This window comes from Macaca nemestrina, chromosome 18 (genome assembly GCF_043159975.1).
Source record: "Macaca nemestrina isolate mMacNem1 chromosome 18, mMacNem.hap1, whole genome shotgun sequence".
NCBI classification, from domain to species: Eukaryota; Metazoa; Chordata; class Mammalia; order Primates; family Cercopithecidae; genus Macaca; species Macaca nemestrina.
The window spans coordinates 30,598,854-30,613,815 of record NC_092142.1 but is presented as its reverse complement, the minus strand read 5'-3'; positions in this window follow the sequence as shown (position 1 = coordinate 30,613,815).

Sequence of the window (14,962 nt, the reverse complement as noted above, 5' to 3'; positions counted from 1 at the left end):
TCCCCGCGTGGGAGGGGCGCGTCTCAACCACCTCGGCCCGCACCCAACGAGCTCCCTCAGGACCCATGCGCGGACACCGTGGTGGCGACCGGAGGAGGGGTCACTGGGGGTGGGAGCGACACACCACCGCTCGGCCTGGGGCACCTGAGGGACAACCCAGAGCGCTCCAGGAGCACCGCAAAGGCCCAGGTGGAGCCAACACCCGTGCAATACCCGAGAGGAAAGCACTACGGGCTGGCGGGACAGCACCCCAACCCCCGCGGAGGGGGGCGGCCCGCGAGGCGACAACTATAAGAGGCAAAAGCGAGGGGTGCCTGCTGCGTCAGAGGACCCCGCCAATCCCCGCCAGACACCACGAGGCAGACGGCGGGGGCAGGACAGCGAGGTCAGGCCAGGTTCTGCACCCGTGCCTCCGAACACACCGCCCGCAGGCGGGGACGAGAGACAGGGGGCTCCCGCGGGCGGGACGAGAAGAATGGGTCCCATTCACCATGAATGTCCGCCCCTCACCCATCGCGGCTTGGTCCCGGCCCGGGAGAGCACATCACCACATCTATCAGGGAAAGCAACCCCGGAGCAGGGTCGGTCAGTCAGCCACAGCCTCACCAGAGCCCAGCGAGCAGATCAGCCTGGCCGTCCCTAGCTCCAGGGAAGGGGCGGCAGACAACCCGGCAGAGACGAGGAACGCCTGACGCGCGGCACAGAGCTAGCGGGAGTGGGGTTGTCACGGCCGCCCCCGGTGCCCACAGCGGGGAGCCCACAGTGGCAGGGTAAGCCCGCGCTGCTTTCCCCGCCACCCCCAGGTGGGTCAGAGACCTGGACCCAAGGCGGCACCGGGAGTCAGGACGCTCGCATGCGTGAGAGACCAGGCACACGGGCCCCAGTAGGCAGCTCAAGCACGAGCAGGGCTGGCTAGCTGGGTCACCGGGAGGCCAGAGGCCCGCCATGCATCCAGAGGCCCAACCTCTCCAGCGACAAGTCGCCAGAGGACAGCGTGTCAGCAATAACCCAACGGCCCAAAATGCCGGCTCGGAGTGAAAGATATACCTCCCCAGGGGACAGGAGGTCGAGTCACCGACCACGATGCCGGCCCAGGGAACCCGTGACACGGGCATCTGTCCCCAAAATCGCCACCATTGCAGCCAGACATGGAGCACCCAGGGCCCTCTGGTCGACCCCAGGACACACACTGGAGCAGCGCTGGGCCAGGGTTGTCCTCCCAGCCACCTGTGCCACGCAGGGGCCGGCCCGTGTCTCCAGAGCGAGACTCGGAAGCGTTTTCGGCCGTCCCCTCGTATGACCGGGACACACGAGGGACCGAAGGCTGGCCAGGTGTGACCTCTCGGGCTGCACGCGTGCTCAGGGAGCACTCTCCGACTCCCCACAGGGACTTGCAAATAAACGGTCACGGCAGAGGAACGGCGGCCGGGCCCAGGGACCACTCCCTGGCACCTGAGGGACGAGGCAGGACGGTCCCCAGCTCCCCACGGGGACTTGGGGAAAAAATTCGGCCACTGCCTCAGATGGCCAGGATGCTCGCGGGCCCGCTACCGGGCCGGGAAGGGTGTCCCCAGCCTCCCGCCCCAAGCCCAGTGGGTCCCCGTGGGTCGCGGGTCAGGCCTCGGGAGCTGCGGCGTTCTTGTCAACCAACCCGGGCAGCCCCACACCCGGCTCGGGCCCGAAAGCACAGCGACCACCTCTCCCCACACAAGCCTGCACGCCTGTGCTCTGACTCACAAGTGACGCGCCAGAGCTCTGGCGCGACCGGGACAGCCCAGCTGACGACCGCGGTCCTTCCGAAGCTCTGCCTAGCTCACAGCGGGGACGGTCCCCTCCCTCGGCTGCTGCCACCGCAGCTCCGGAAGCCAAGGGAATGATATAAAAGCGGCCGCCAGATGGAGTCCGACAACCGTCGCGAACGTCACCAAGACAGATCCGGATGGCAGGCCGGCCCGCGGATCGCAAAACCGAAACCGTGAGTTGAGAAACGCTATCCCGAGGCCGAAAACGCAGCCCCTCTACCCCAACCCCACAGAAAAGGGTCCCCAAAGCCTGTCTCTGCATCGACTGCTACAGAGTCAGAAGACAACCCACGGCGTGTGAATGTTTGGAGAGACATCTCGGAGGGAGAAACAACAAGCAAGGACTCGGTCGCGGGTTGTTGAGGACACAGGGAGACACTGAATGCGTAGGCTCTTCCTGAAACCAGACAGAGATGGAGGGAGGGATGGAGGGAGGGAGGCAGGGAGGGAGGGAATGGAGAGAAGAGACAGATGGTTAAAGGGAGGGAGGGAAGGAGGGAGGGAGGGAGGCAGGGAGGGAGGGAATGGAGAGAAGAGACAGATGGTGAAAGGAAGCGAGAGAAGGAAGGGAGCAGGGAGAGAGGGAGGAAGGAAATAGAGAAAAGAGAGAAAATGTGAAAAATGAAGATGAAGAAACGTAAGTTTTTAAACGTTACATTTTTACAAGAGAGATGGAAAGGAAAGAAACATGAAACAGAGAGAAAGAATGAGGAAAGAAGGGAAAAAGAAACAGAGGAAACAGAAAAGAAGGAAAGAAACGGAATAAAAGAAATAAAGCAAGCACGAAAGAGAAACAAACAAGAGAGAAAGAAGGGAGGGAGGGAGGGAGAGAAGGGAGGGAGGGAGGGAGGGAAGGAAGGGAGGGAGGGAGGAAGGAAGGAAGGAAGAAATACATAAAGAAGGAGACAGAGAAAGAAAGAAAGAAAGAAAGAAAGAAAGAAAGAAAGAAAGAAAGAAAGAAAGAAAGAAAGAAAGAAAGAAAGAAAGAGAAAGAAAGAGAAAGAAAGAAAGAAAGAAAGAAAGACAGACAGACAGACATAAAGGAGAGAAAGAAAAGAGAAAGAAAGAAAATACAAATATCAATATAAATATTTGTATTTTTATATGAATACAATATATATAAATACATTAAAATAGATAAAACTATATTTATACACATGAATGAATATATGAAAATAAATAAACAAAAAATAAAATAACGTAAGCAAATAGGCCAGGCATGGTGGCTGACGCCTGTGATCCCAGCACTTTCAGAGGCTGGGAGAGAGAGAGAGAGAAAACGAAAGAAGGAAGGAAGGAAGGAAGGAAGGAAGGAAGGAAGGAAGGAAGGAAGGAAGGAAGGAAGGAAGGAAGGAAGGAAGGGAGGGAGGGAGGGAGGGAGGGAGGGAGGGAGGGAGGGAGGGAGTAAGGAAGGAAGGAAGGAAGGAAGGAAGGAAGGAAAGAAAGAAAAAAAGAGAAAGAGAGAAAGAGAGAGAGAGAAAGAGAGAAAGAGAGAGAGAAAGAGAGAGAGAAAGAGAAAGAGAAAGAAAGAGAAAGAAAGAAAGAGAGAAAGAAGAAAGAGAAACACAGTGAGAAAGAAAGATGAGAGAAGAAAGAAAAAAAGAAGAAAGAGGAAAGACAGACAGGAAGAAAGACAAAGCAAGAAAGCAAGAAAACAAGACAGCAAGAAAGCATGACAGAAAGAAAGAAAGAGACAGAAAGAAAAAGCAAGAAAGCAACAAAGAAAGAAAGAGAGAGGGAGGGAGAGAGAGAGAGAGAGGCGAGGCGAATCTACCTGCTTTCACTACATGTGGGGAGAATCAGGAAAGCCCCCACTAACAACAAGGCCTGAAGTGGAGCTGCCATCTGTGAAATCCGAGCAGAAGAGTCCACACGGGTTAAAGACACGAAGAAAGACAGGGAAACAACTGCTCAAAGAGAAGAACAATCTGGCCCAGCCAGGGTCTGTCTCCTGAAGTTGTCTGGGCAATGAGGGAGTGGGACGGAGGGAGGGAGGCAGGGCCTCCGAGGCTCGTGTCAAACAATAAATGATAATAAAAGTTAAAAAAAAATTACGCATCATTCGTAGCATCACTGACGCCTCAAAAGGCGAGAGGCACATGTTTATGTCACTGTGGGACTGTTTTCTTTTTTCTTTTTTTCCCCTCTTTTCCCGGAAACTCACTTTTTAATTATTTCATTTTCCTTTTCATTTTTTATTTTACTTTCATTTTTATTTTTGTTTTTATTTATTTATTTTTTTTGAGAGGTTGTCTCGCTCTCTCGCCCAGCCTGGTGTACAGTGGCGCGATCTCAGCTCACTGCAACCTCCGCCTCCCAGGTTCAAGCGATTCTCCTGCCTCAGCTCGGCCTCCCGAGTAGCTGAGATTACAGACGCGCACGACCATGCCCGGCTAATTTTTGGTATTTTGACTAGAGACGGATGGGGTTTCACCATACTGGCCCTGCTGGTCTGACCACCTTGTGATCCAGCGATCCACGGCCCTCGGCGTCCCAAAGTGCTGGGATGGCAGGCTTGAGCCACTGCGCCGGGCCTAGTTATTTTATTTCTAATTTTTAATTGTATGTATGCATGTATGTATGTATGTATCTATGTATGTATGCATGCATGTATCCATCCTTTTTTTTTTTTTTGAGACGGACAGAGAGAGACAGTGAGAAACAGACAGACAGACACAGAGAGAGAGAGAGAGAGAGAGAGACCTCCCCTTGGGCCTCAATGGTCTTTGCAATGTCCTTTCACAGATTCTGCAAACACAGTGTTTCCAACATTTTGAATCCAAAGAAAAGTTTAACTCTGTAACATGTATCCACAGATCACTAATCAGTTCCAATGATAGTTTATTTCTGGTTTTTATCTGGGGAGTATCGGTTTTTCTCCATAGGTTTCAAGGGGCTCCCAACGTCCCTTCGCAGATTCCATTAAGAAGAATATTTCCAAACCGACGTATCAAAAGAATGCTTTAACTTTGTGAGAGGAATCCCCACATTACAAAACCGTTTCACACATAGGTTCTTTTTGGTTTTTATCTGGGGATAATCTGTTTTTCACCCTAGACCTCAATTGCAGCCCACATTATTTTCACAGATTCTACTAAAAGAGTGCTTCCAATCTGCTGAGTCCAAATACAGTTATACCTCTGTGCGAGGAATCTACACACAACGCAGTTTCTCAGATAGCTTCCTTCTAGTTGTTATCAGGAAATACATGCTTTTCCACCATTGGCCTCAAAGGAGTCCCAAATATCCTTTTGCAGATTATACAACATAAGTGTTTCCAACCTGCTGAACCGAAAGACGGGTTTAACGCTGTGAGATGAAACCACATATCACAAAGTCAATTCACAGATAGCTTCTTTCTACTGCTTCTCTGGGGATATTTGATTTTTCAACATAGGCCTCAATTGGCTCCCAAATATGCCTTGGCAAATTCTAGAAAAAGCGTGTTTCCAACACATGAACCAAAAGAAAGGTTTAACTCTGTGAGATGCATCCAATCACGCAAAGCAGTTTCACAGATCGTTTCTTCATGGCTTTTATCGGGGGGATAATCTGGTTTTGACAACAGGAATTAACGGGCTTTAAAATGTCTTCCCACACATTCTACAAAAAGAGCATTTCCAACCTGCTGAATCACACAAACAAACAAACACACAAAAGGTTCTACGCTGGGAGATAAATCCAGACATCACGAAGCAGTTTCAATGAAATATTCTCTCTGGTCTTTGTCCGGGGATATTCAGCTTTTCACCATAGGCCTCAAGGGCTCCCAGATGTCCCTTTGGAATCTCTACAAAGAGAGCGTCTTCAACCCGCCTAATCAAAAGAAAGGTGTAACTCTTTAGGATGAGTCCACACATCACAAAGCAGTTTCTCAAATACATTCTTTCTAATTTTTATCTGGGAATATTTGGTTATTCACCATAGACCTAAATGGGCTCCCAAATGTCCCTTCTCAGGTTCTACAAAAATAGTGCCTTCAACCTGCTAAGTCAAATAAAGGTTTAACTCTGTTAGATGAATCTACACAACAGAAAGCAATTCACAGATAGCTTTTTTCTAGTTTTTATGTATGGATATTTCAGTTCTCAATATAGGCCTCAATGTGCTCCTTAATGTCTGTTCACAGACTCAAAAAAAAAGAGGGTTCCTAACTGCTGAGTCTAAAAAAAGTTTTTACCCTGTGAGTTGAATCCATGCATCACATCACAAAGCAATTTCCCACATAGCTTCTTCATACTTTTTATCTAAAGATATTGATTTTCAACATATGCCTCCATAGGCTCAGAAATGTCCACGCACAATTTCTACAAATAGAATGTTTCCAATTTGTTGAATCAAAAGAAAGATTTAACTGGTTAGGATGAATTAAAAAGCAGTTTCACTGGTAGCTTCTTTCTAGTTTGTATCTGCGAACATTTTGTTCTTCACCTTAGGCCTCAAAGGGCTCCCAAATGTCCTTTTGCAGATTCTACATAAGAGTGTTTCTAATCTGCTGAATTAAAAGGAAAGGTTACATCTGTGAGATGAATCTACACATCACAAAGCAGTTTCACAGATAGCTTCTTTACGGTTTTTATCTGGAAATTTTCACTTTTTCACCATAGGCCTCTATGGTCTCCAGGATGCCCCTTCCCAGATTATACAGAAAGAATATTTCTAACCTGCTGAATAAAAAGAAAGGTCTAACCCTGTGAGATGAATCCACACATATGAAAGCAGTTTCAAAAATAGCTTCTTACTAGTTTTTAGCTAGGGATATTTCGTTTTTCAATATTGGCATCAATGGGTTCCCAAATGTCTCTTCACAGGTTCTACAAAATGAGTGTTTCCAAGCTGCTGAATTAAATGAAAGGTTTGCCTTTGTGAGATAAATCCACATATCAAAAAGCAGATTTACAGATAAATTATTTTTAGTTTGTATTGGGGATATTTGGTTTTTCACCATATGCCTCAATGGGCTCCCAAAGACCCTTTGCATATTCTACAAAGAGAGTGATTCCAACCTGTGAGATGAATCCACATATCACATAGCAGTTTCACAAAGAACTTTTTTCTTGTTTTATCTAGAGATATTCTGTTTTTCACCTTAGGCCTCAATATGCTCCCAAATGTCCCTTTGAACATTTCCAACCTGCAGAATACAAAGAAGTGTTTCCAACCTGCAGAATCCAAAGAAGGGTTTAACGTTGTGAGATGAATCTACACATCACAAAGCAGTTTCATAGATAGCGTCTTTCCAGTTTGTATCTGGAAATATTCGTTTTTTCACCACAGGCCTCAATGGGTTCCCAAATGTCTTATCGCAGATCCTAACAAAAAGAGTGATTCCAACATGCTGAATTAAAGAAAAGTTAAGTTCTGTAAGAGGAACCCACACATCGCAAAGCAGTGTCACAGATAGCTTCTGTCTAACTTGAATCTGGGGATATTCAGTTTTTCACCATAGACCTCAATGGGCTCCCAAATATTCCTTAGCAGATTCTACAACCTGTTAAATCAAAAGAAAGGTTTAACTCTGTGGAGTGAAGCCACAGATCAAGCAGTTTCTCAGAGAGCTTCTTTCTAGTTCTTACTTGGGGATATTCAGTCTTTCCACAGAGGCCTCAATAAGCTCCCAAATGTCCCTTCACAGATACTACAACAAGAGTACTTCGAACCTGCTGAATCAAAAGAAAGGTTTAACACAGTGCGATGAATCTGCACATCACCAATCAGTTTCACAGAGAGCTTCTTTTGACTTTTTATCTGGAGATAGTTTTTCACTATAGGCCTCAGAGAGCAGCTCTGAAATGTCCCTTTGCAGATTCTACAAAAAAAGTGCCTCCAACCTGCTGCACCAAAAAAAGGTTTCTCTTTTTGAGATGAATCCACACATAACAAAGCAGTTTCACAGACAGCATCTTTCTACTTTTTATCTGGGGATATTTGGTTTTTCAAAATAGGCATCAGAGGGCTCCCAAATGTTCCTGGTTTCACAGATAGCTTCTTTCTAGTTTTTATCTGTGAGTATTTGCTTTTGCTTACAGCCACACAAGGTGTTTCAAATATCTCATCACAGATTCCAAAAATAAAAACTTTGCAACATGCTGAATAAAAAAAAAAGGTTTAAGTTTGTAAGATAAATGCATACATCACAAAGTGTTCCAAAGTGTTCTCACAGATAGATTTTTTCTAGTTTTTATCAGGGGATATTTTGTTTTTCACTGTATGCATCATTGGACTTTCAAATGTCCCTTCACAGATTCTACAAATCTGTTTCCAACCTACAGAAATAAAAGAAAGGTTTAACTCTGTGAGATAAATGCACATATCACAAATCAGTTTCACAGATAATTTCTTTATTTTTTTTTATCAGGGAATATATGGTTCTTCACTGTAGGCTTCACTGGGGTCCAAAACATCCTTTCGCAGTTTCTAAAAAAAACACTGTTGCCAACCTGCTGAATGAAAATAGATGTTTAGCTCTGGGAGATGAAAGCATACACGATAAAGCAATTTCACAGACAGTCTCTTTCTAGTTTTTATCAGGGGATATTTGGTTTTTCACCATGGGCTTCTGTAACCTCCCAAACGCCCATTCGCAGATTCTACAAAAAAAAACTGTTTTCAACGTGCTGAAACAAAGGAAAGGTTTAACTCTGTGAAATGATTGCAACATCACAAAGCTGTTTCAGAGTTAGCTTCCTTCTAGGTTTCATGTGATTATATTTGGTTTTTCTACATAGGACTGAATAGGCTCCCAACTGTTTTTTCGTAGATTCTACAAAAAACAGTTTCCAACCTACTGAATAAAAAATGTTTTAGCTCTATGTGATGAATGCACACATCACAAAGCAGTTTCACAGTTAGCTTATTTCTCTGTTTTCTTTTCTGGGGATATTCAGTTTCTCCATAGAAGCATCATCCCATATGTCCCATTGAAGATTCTACAGAAAGACTGTTCCCAACCTGCAGAAACAAAAGAAAGGTTAACTCTGTAATATGATAGCACACATCAGGAAGCAATTTCACAGATAGATTCTTTCTAGTTTTTATCATGGGATATTTAGTTTTTCATTATAAGCTTAACTGGGCTTCAAAAGGTCCTTTCGCAGATTCTTCAAAAAGACTATTTCAACCTGCAGGAAAAAAAAAAAAAGTTTAACTTTGTGAAATGAATGCTCACATCACAATGTAGTTTCACAGATAACTTCTTCCTAGTTTTTATCAGGGATATTTGGTTTTTCACTACAAGGTTCACTGGGATTCATGTCCCTTCACAGTTTCTACAAAGAGACTGTGTCAAACCTGTTAAATCAAAAGAAAAATTTAACTCTGTGCGATGAATGCACACATTGAAAAGTAGTTTCACTGATAGCTTCTTTGTAGTTTTTATCATGGCATATTTGGTTTTTCACTATAGGCTTCAAATGTCCCTTTGCAGGTTGTACTAAAAGGCTGTTTCCAAGCTTCTGAATCAAAAGAAAGGTTTAGCTTTCTGAGATGAATGCACACTTCACAAATCGGTTTCACAGTTAGCTTATTTCTATTAGCTTTTTCTTTATAGACCTCAAATGGCTTTCAAATGTCCCTTCACAGATTCCACAAAAGACTGTTTCCAATATACTGAAGGAAAATGATGGTTTAACTCTGTGAGAATACACACATCACAAAGTGGTTTCACAGTTAGCTTCTTTCCAGGTTTTATTTAGGGATATTCATTTTTTCCTTATAGGTCTCAAAGGGATTTCTAATGTCCCTTCGCAGATTCTACAAAACAACTATTTCCAACCTGCTGAAATAAAGGTTTAACTCTGTGTGATAAATGCACACATTGTAAAGCAGTTTCAGTTAGTTTCTTACTAATTTTTATCTGGGGATATGAGTTTTTCCCTTATAGGCCTCAAAGGACTTTCAAATGCCTCTTCACAGATTCTACAAAAAGATTGTTTCCAATCTGCTGAATTAAAAGAAAGGTTTAACTGCGTGAGATTAATGCACACATCACAAAGCAGATTCACAGTTAGCTTCTTTATTGTTTTTATCTGGGCATGTTCACTTTTTCACTGTATGCTTCACAAAGCTTCCAAATGTCCCTTCGCAGATTCTACTAAAAGACCATTTCCATCCTGCTGAATCAAAAGAAAAGTTTAACTCTGTGAGATAAAAACACACATCAAAAAGCAGTTTCACAGATAGCTTCTTTCTAGTTTTTAATCAGGGAATATTTGGTTTTTCAATATTGGCTTCACTGGGCTTTCAAATGTCCCTTCCCAATTTCTGCAAAAAGACTGTTTCAAAACTGCTGAATCAAAAGAAAAAATTAACTCTATGAAATGAATGCACACATTGCCTCATTTCAAACGGATTCAGAGATAGCTTCTTTCTAGTTTTTATATGTGGATATTTGCTTTTATTTAATAGCCCTCACACTGCTTTCAAATGTCCCATCACAGATTCTACAAAAATGCAGTTTCCAACTTGTTGAATCAAAAGAAAGTTGTAACTGTGAGACAAATGCACACAATGCAAAGTGGTTTCACAGTTAGCTTCTTTGTAAGTTTTATCTGGAGATATTCTGTTTTTCCACATAGACCTCAAATGGCTCCCAAATATCCCTTCACAGATTTTACAAAAATAGTTTCCTACCTGCAGAAACAAAGGTTTAACTGTGTGAGATGAATGCACACATCAATAAGCATTTTCACATATACCTTCTTTATGGTTTTTATCACATGATATGCAGTTACTCCCTATAGACTTCACTGGACTCCCAAATGTCCTTTTGCAGATTTCACAAAAAGTCTGTTTCCAACCTACTGAATCAAAAGAAAGGTTTAACACTGTGAGATGAAGGCACATGCCACAAAGCAGTTTTACAGATAACTTCCTTTTAGGTTTTATCTGGGGATATTCACTTTTTCTTTTAGGCCTCAAAAAGGGTTAAAAGGTCCCTTTGTAGATTCTACAGAAAGACTGTTTCCAAACTGCTGAATCAAAAGTTTCAACTCTGTTAGATAAATCCACATATTGAAAAGCAGTTTCACAGTTAGCTTCTTTCTAAGTATTATCTTGGGATATTCAGTTTTTCCATATAGGTCTCAAAGGGCTCCAGAATGTCCCTTCACAGACTCTACAAAAAGACTGTTTCCAACCTGCAGAAACAAAAGAAAGGTTTAACTCTGTGAGGTGAAGGCACACATCCCAAAGCAGTTTCACAGACAGCTTTTTGCTAGGTTTTATCTGGGGATATATGCTTTTTTCTTATAGAACTCAAATGAATTTTAAATGTCATTTCACGAATTCTACAAAAAGACTGTTTCCAATCTGCTATATTAAAAGAAAAGTCTAACTCTGTGAGATGAATGCCCACGTTACAAAGTGGTTTCACAGATAGATTTTTTAACTTTTAATCAGGCAGCATACTGTTTTTCACTATAGGCACCACTGGGCTCCCAAATATCTTTTCGCAGGTTTTACAGAAAGACTGCTTCCAACCTGCTGAATATAAAGAAAGGCTTTACTCTTTGAGATGAATACACACATCACAAAGTGGTTTAAAACATAGCTTCTTTCCAGTTTTTTCCAGGGATATTCAGTTTATCCATACAGACTTCAAAGGACTCCCAAATATCTCTTTGCAGACTCTACAAAAAAGTCTGTTTCCAACTGACTGAATCAAAAGAAAGATTTAACTCTATGAGATGAGAGCACACATCACAAAGCGGTTTCACAGATAGCTACTTTCTATTTTTTTGTCAGGGAATATTCGATTTTTCACCATTCGCTTCACTGGCCTCCCAAATTTCACTTCGCAAATTCTAAAAAAAGATAGTTTTCAAACTACTGAATCAAAAGAAAGGTTTAACTCTGTGAGATAAATGCACACATCACAAAGCAGCTTCACAGATAGCTTCTTCCTAGGTTTCATCTAAAGATATTTGTTTTTTTCATATAGGCCTCAATGGGCTACCGCATGTCCCATCACAGATTCTACTAAAAGACTGTTTCTAACCTGCTGAATCAAAAGAAAGTTTGAACTCTGTGAGATAAATGCACTCACTGCAAAGCAGTTTCACAGTTAGATTCTTTCTAGGTTTTATCGGGGGATATTCTGTTTTACCATACAGACCTCAATGGGCTCCCAAATGTCCCTTTGCAGATTTTACAAAAACACTGTTTCCAACCTGCAGAAACAAGGGTAAATTTTAACTCTGTGAGATGAATGCACACATGACATAGCACTTTCGTAGATAGCTTCTTTCTAGTTTTTATCAGGTGATATTCAGTTTTTCACTATAGGCTTCCCTTGCTCCCAAGTATCCCTTCAGAGTTTCTACAAAAAGACTGTTTCCAACCTGCTGAATCAAAAGAAAGGTTTAACTCTGTGAGATGAATGCACACACCACAAAGTGGTTTCACTGTTAGCTTCTTTCTAGGTTTTATCTGAGGATTTTTTTTTCCTTATAGGCCTTAAGAAGATTTCAAATGTCCCTTTTCAGATTCTATAAAAAGACTGTTTCCAACGTGCTGAATAAAAGAAAGGTTTAACTCTGTGAGATAAATGCAAACATTACAAAGTGGTTTCACAGATAGCTTCTTTCTAGTTTTCATCAGGGGATATTCGGTTTCTCACTATAGGCTTCAGTGGGCTTCCAAATGTCCCTTTGCAGATTCTACAAAAACATGGTTTCCAACCTACAGAAACAAACAAGCAAACAAACATAGGTTTAACTCTGTGAGATGAATGCACACATCACAAAAGAGTTTCACAGTTAGCTTCTTTCTAGGTTTCATCTGAGGATATTCAGTTTTTCCACATAGGCATCAAAGGACTCCCAAATGTCCCTTTGCAGATTCTACAAAAAGACTGTTTCCAACCTGCTTAATTGAAAGAAATGTTTACCCCTGTGAGATAAAAGCACAAATCACAAATAGGTTTCACAGATAGTTTCTTTCCAATTTTTATGTGGATATATGCTTTCCTTATAGATTTCAAATGTACCGTCACAGACTCGACAAAAATTCGGTTCCCAACCTGCTGATTCAAAACAAAGGTTTAACTGTGAGATAAATGCACACATTACAAAGTAGTTTCACAGATGGATTATTTCCAGTGTTTATCAGGGGATATTCGGTTTTTGACCACAGGCTTCACTGGTTTCCCAAATGTCCCTTGACAGATTCTACAAAAAACTGTTTCCAACCTACTGAATCAAAAGAAAGCTTTAAATCTGTGAGATGAATGCACATATCACAAAGTGGTTTCACAGTTAGCTTTTTTTAATGCTTTATCTGAAGTTATTCGGTTTTTGAACACGGGACTCAAAAGGCTCCCAATTGTTCCTTCAGAGATTCTGCAAAGAGACTGTTTCCAACCTGTTCAATCAGAAGAAATGTTTAACTCTGTGGGATGAATGCACACATCACAAATTGTTTCACAGAGTCTTCTTTCTATTTTTTTTTTTTTTTTTTTTTTATCAGGAGATATTTGGTTTTTCACTATAGGCTTCACTGGACTCTGAAATGTCCCTTAGTATTTTCTGCAAAAAGACTGTTTCCATTCTGCTGAACAGCAGAAAGGTTTAGCACTGTGAGATGAATGCACACATTGCAAAGCAATTCCACAGATAGCTTTTTTTCTATGTTTTATCTGGGGATATATGCTTTTTCCTTGTAAGACTCAAAGGGCTTTTAAATGTCCCTTCACAGATTCTACAAACGACTGTTTCCAACATGCTGAATTAAAAGAAAGTTCTAACTCTGTGAGATGAATGCCCACATAACAAACTGTTTTCAGAGATAGCTTTTTTTCTAGTTTTTATCAGGAGACATAAGATTTTTCACTATAGGCACCACTGGGCTCCCAAATATCTTTTAGTAGATTTTACAAAAAGACTGTTTCCAACCTGCTGAATCTAAAGAATGGTTTAACTCTGTGAGATGAATGCTCACATCACAATGTGGTTTCAAAGATGGCTTCTTTCCATTTTTTTCAGGGGATATTTGGTTTTTCCAAATAGGCCTCAAAGGGCTCCCAAATGTTGCTTCACAGATTCTACAAAAACATGGTTTCCAACAGGCTGAATCAAAAGAAAGATTTAACTCTGTGAGATAAAAGCAAACATCACAAAGCAGATTCACACATAGCTTCTTTCTAGTTTTCATCAAGAGACATTCAGCTTTTCACTGCAGGCTTCACTGGGCTCCCTTATGTTCCTGCATAGATTCCATAAACAGACTGTTTCCATTCTGCTGAGCCAATTGGGCCATATTCCATTTTTCCATATAGGCCTCAATGGGCTCCCAAATGTCCCTTTGCAAATTCTACAAAAAGACTGTTTACAATCTGCCAAAAAAAAAAAAAAAAAGTTTTAACTCTGTTAGATGAAGGAAGGCACACATCAAAAAATGTTCTCACACATAATTTCTTTCTAGTTTCTTTCTGGGGATATTCAGTTTTTCATTATAGGCTTTAATAAGCTTACAAATGTCCCTTCACAAATTCTACAAAAAGACTGTTTCCAACTTGCTGAATACAGAGGAAGTTTTAAATCTGTGAGATGAATGCACACATCAAAAAGTGGTTTCACAGATGGCTTCTTTCAGTTTTTAATAAGGGGATATTCAGTTTGTCACTATAGTCTTCCCTGTACTCCCAAATGTCCCTTCACAGAATCCACAAAAGACAATTTCCAACCTGCTCATTCAAAAGAAAGGTTTACCTTTGTCAAATAAATGCACATGTCACAAAGTGGTTTCACAGATAGCTTCTTTCCAGTTTTTATCAGGGGATTTTCGCTGTTTCATTATAAACTTCACTGGCTTCCAAAATGTCCCTTTGCAGATTCTAGAAAAAGATTGTTTCCTTCCTCCTGAATCAAAAGAACAGTTTAACTCTGTGAGATGAATGCACACATCAAAAAGTGATTTTTCAGTTAGCATCTTTCTAAGTTTTATTTGCAGATATTCACTTTTTTCTTATAGGCTTCAAAGGGCTTTCAAATGTCCCTTTGCAGATTCTACAAAAAGAATATTTCCCACCTGCTGAATAAAAAGAAAAGTTTAACTCATGAGATGAATTCATACATCCAAAAGTTGTTTCACAGTTAGCTTCTTTCTAGGTTTTATCTGGAGTTACTCAGTTTTCCCATATAGGCCTCAAAGGGCTTCCAAAT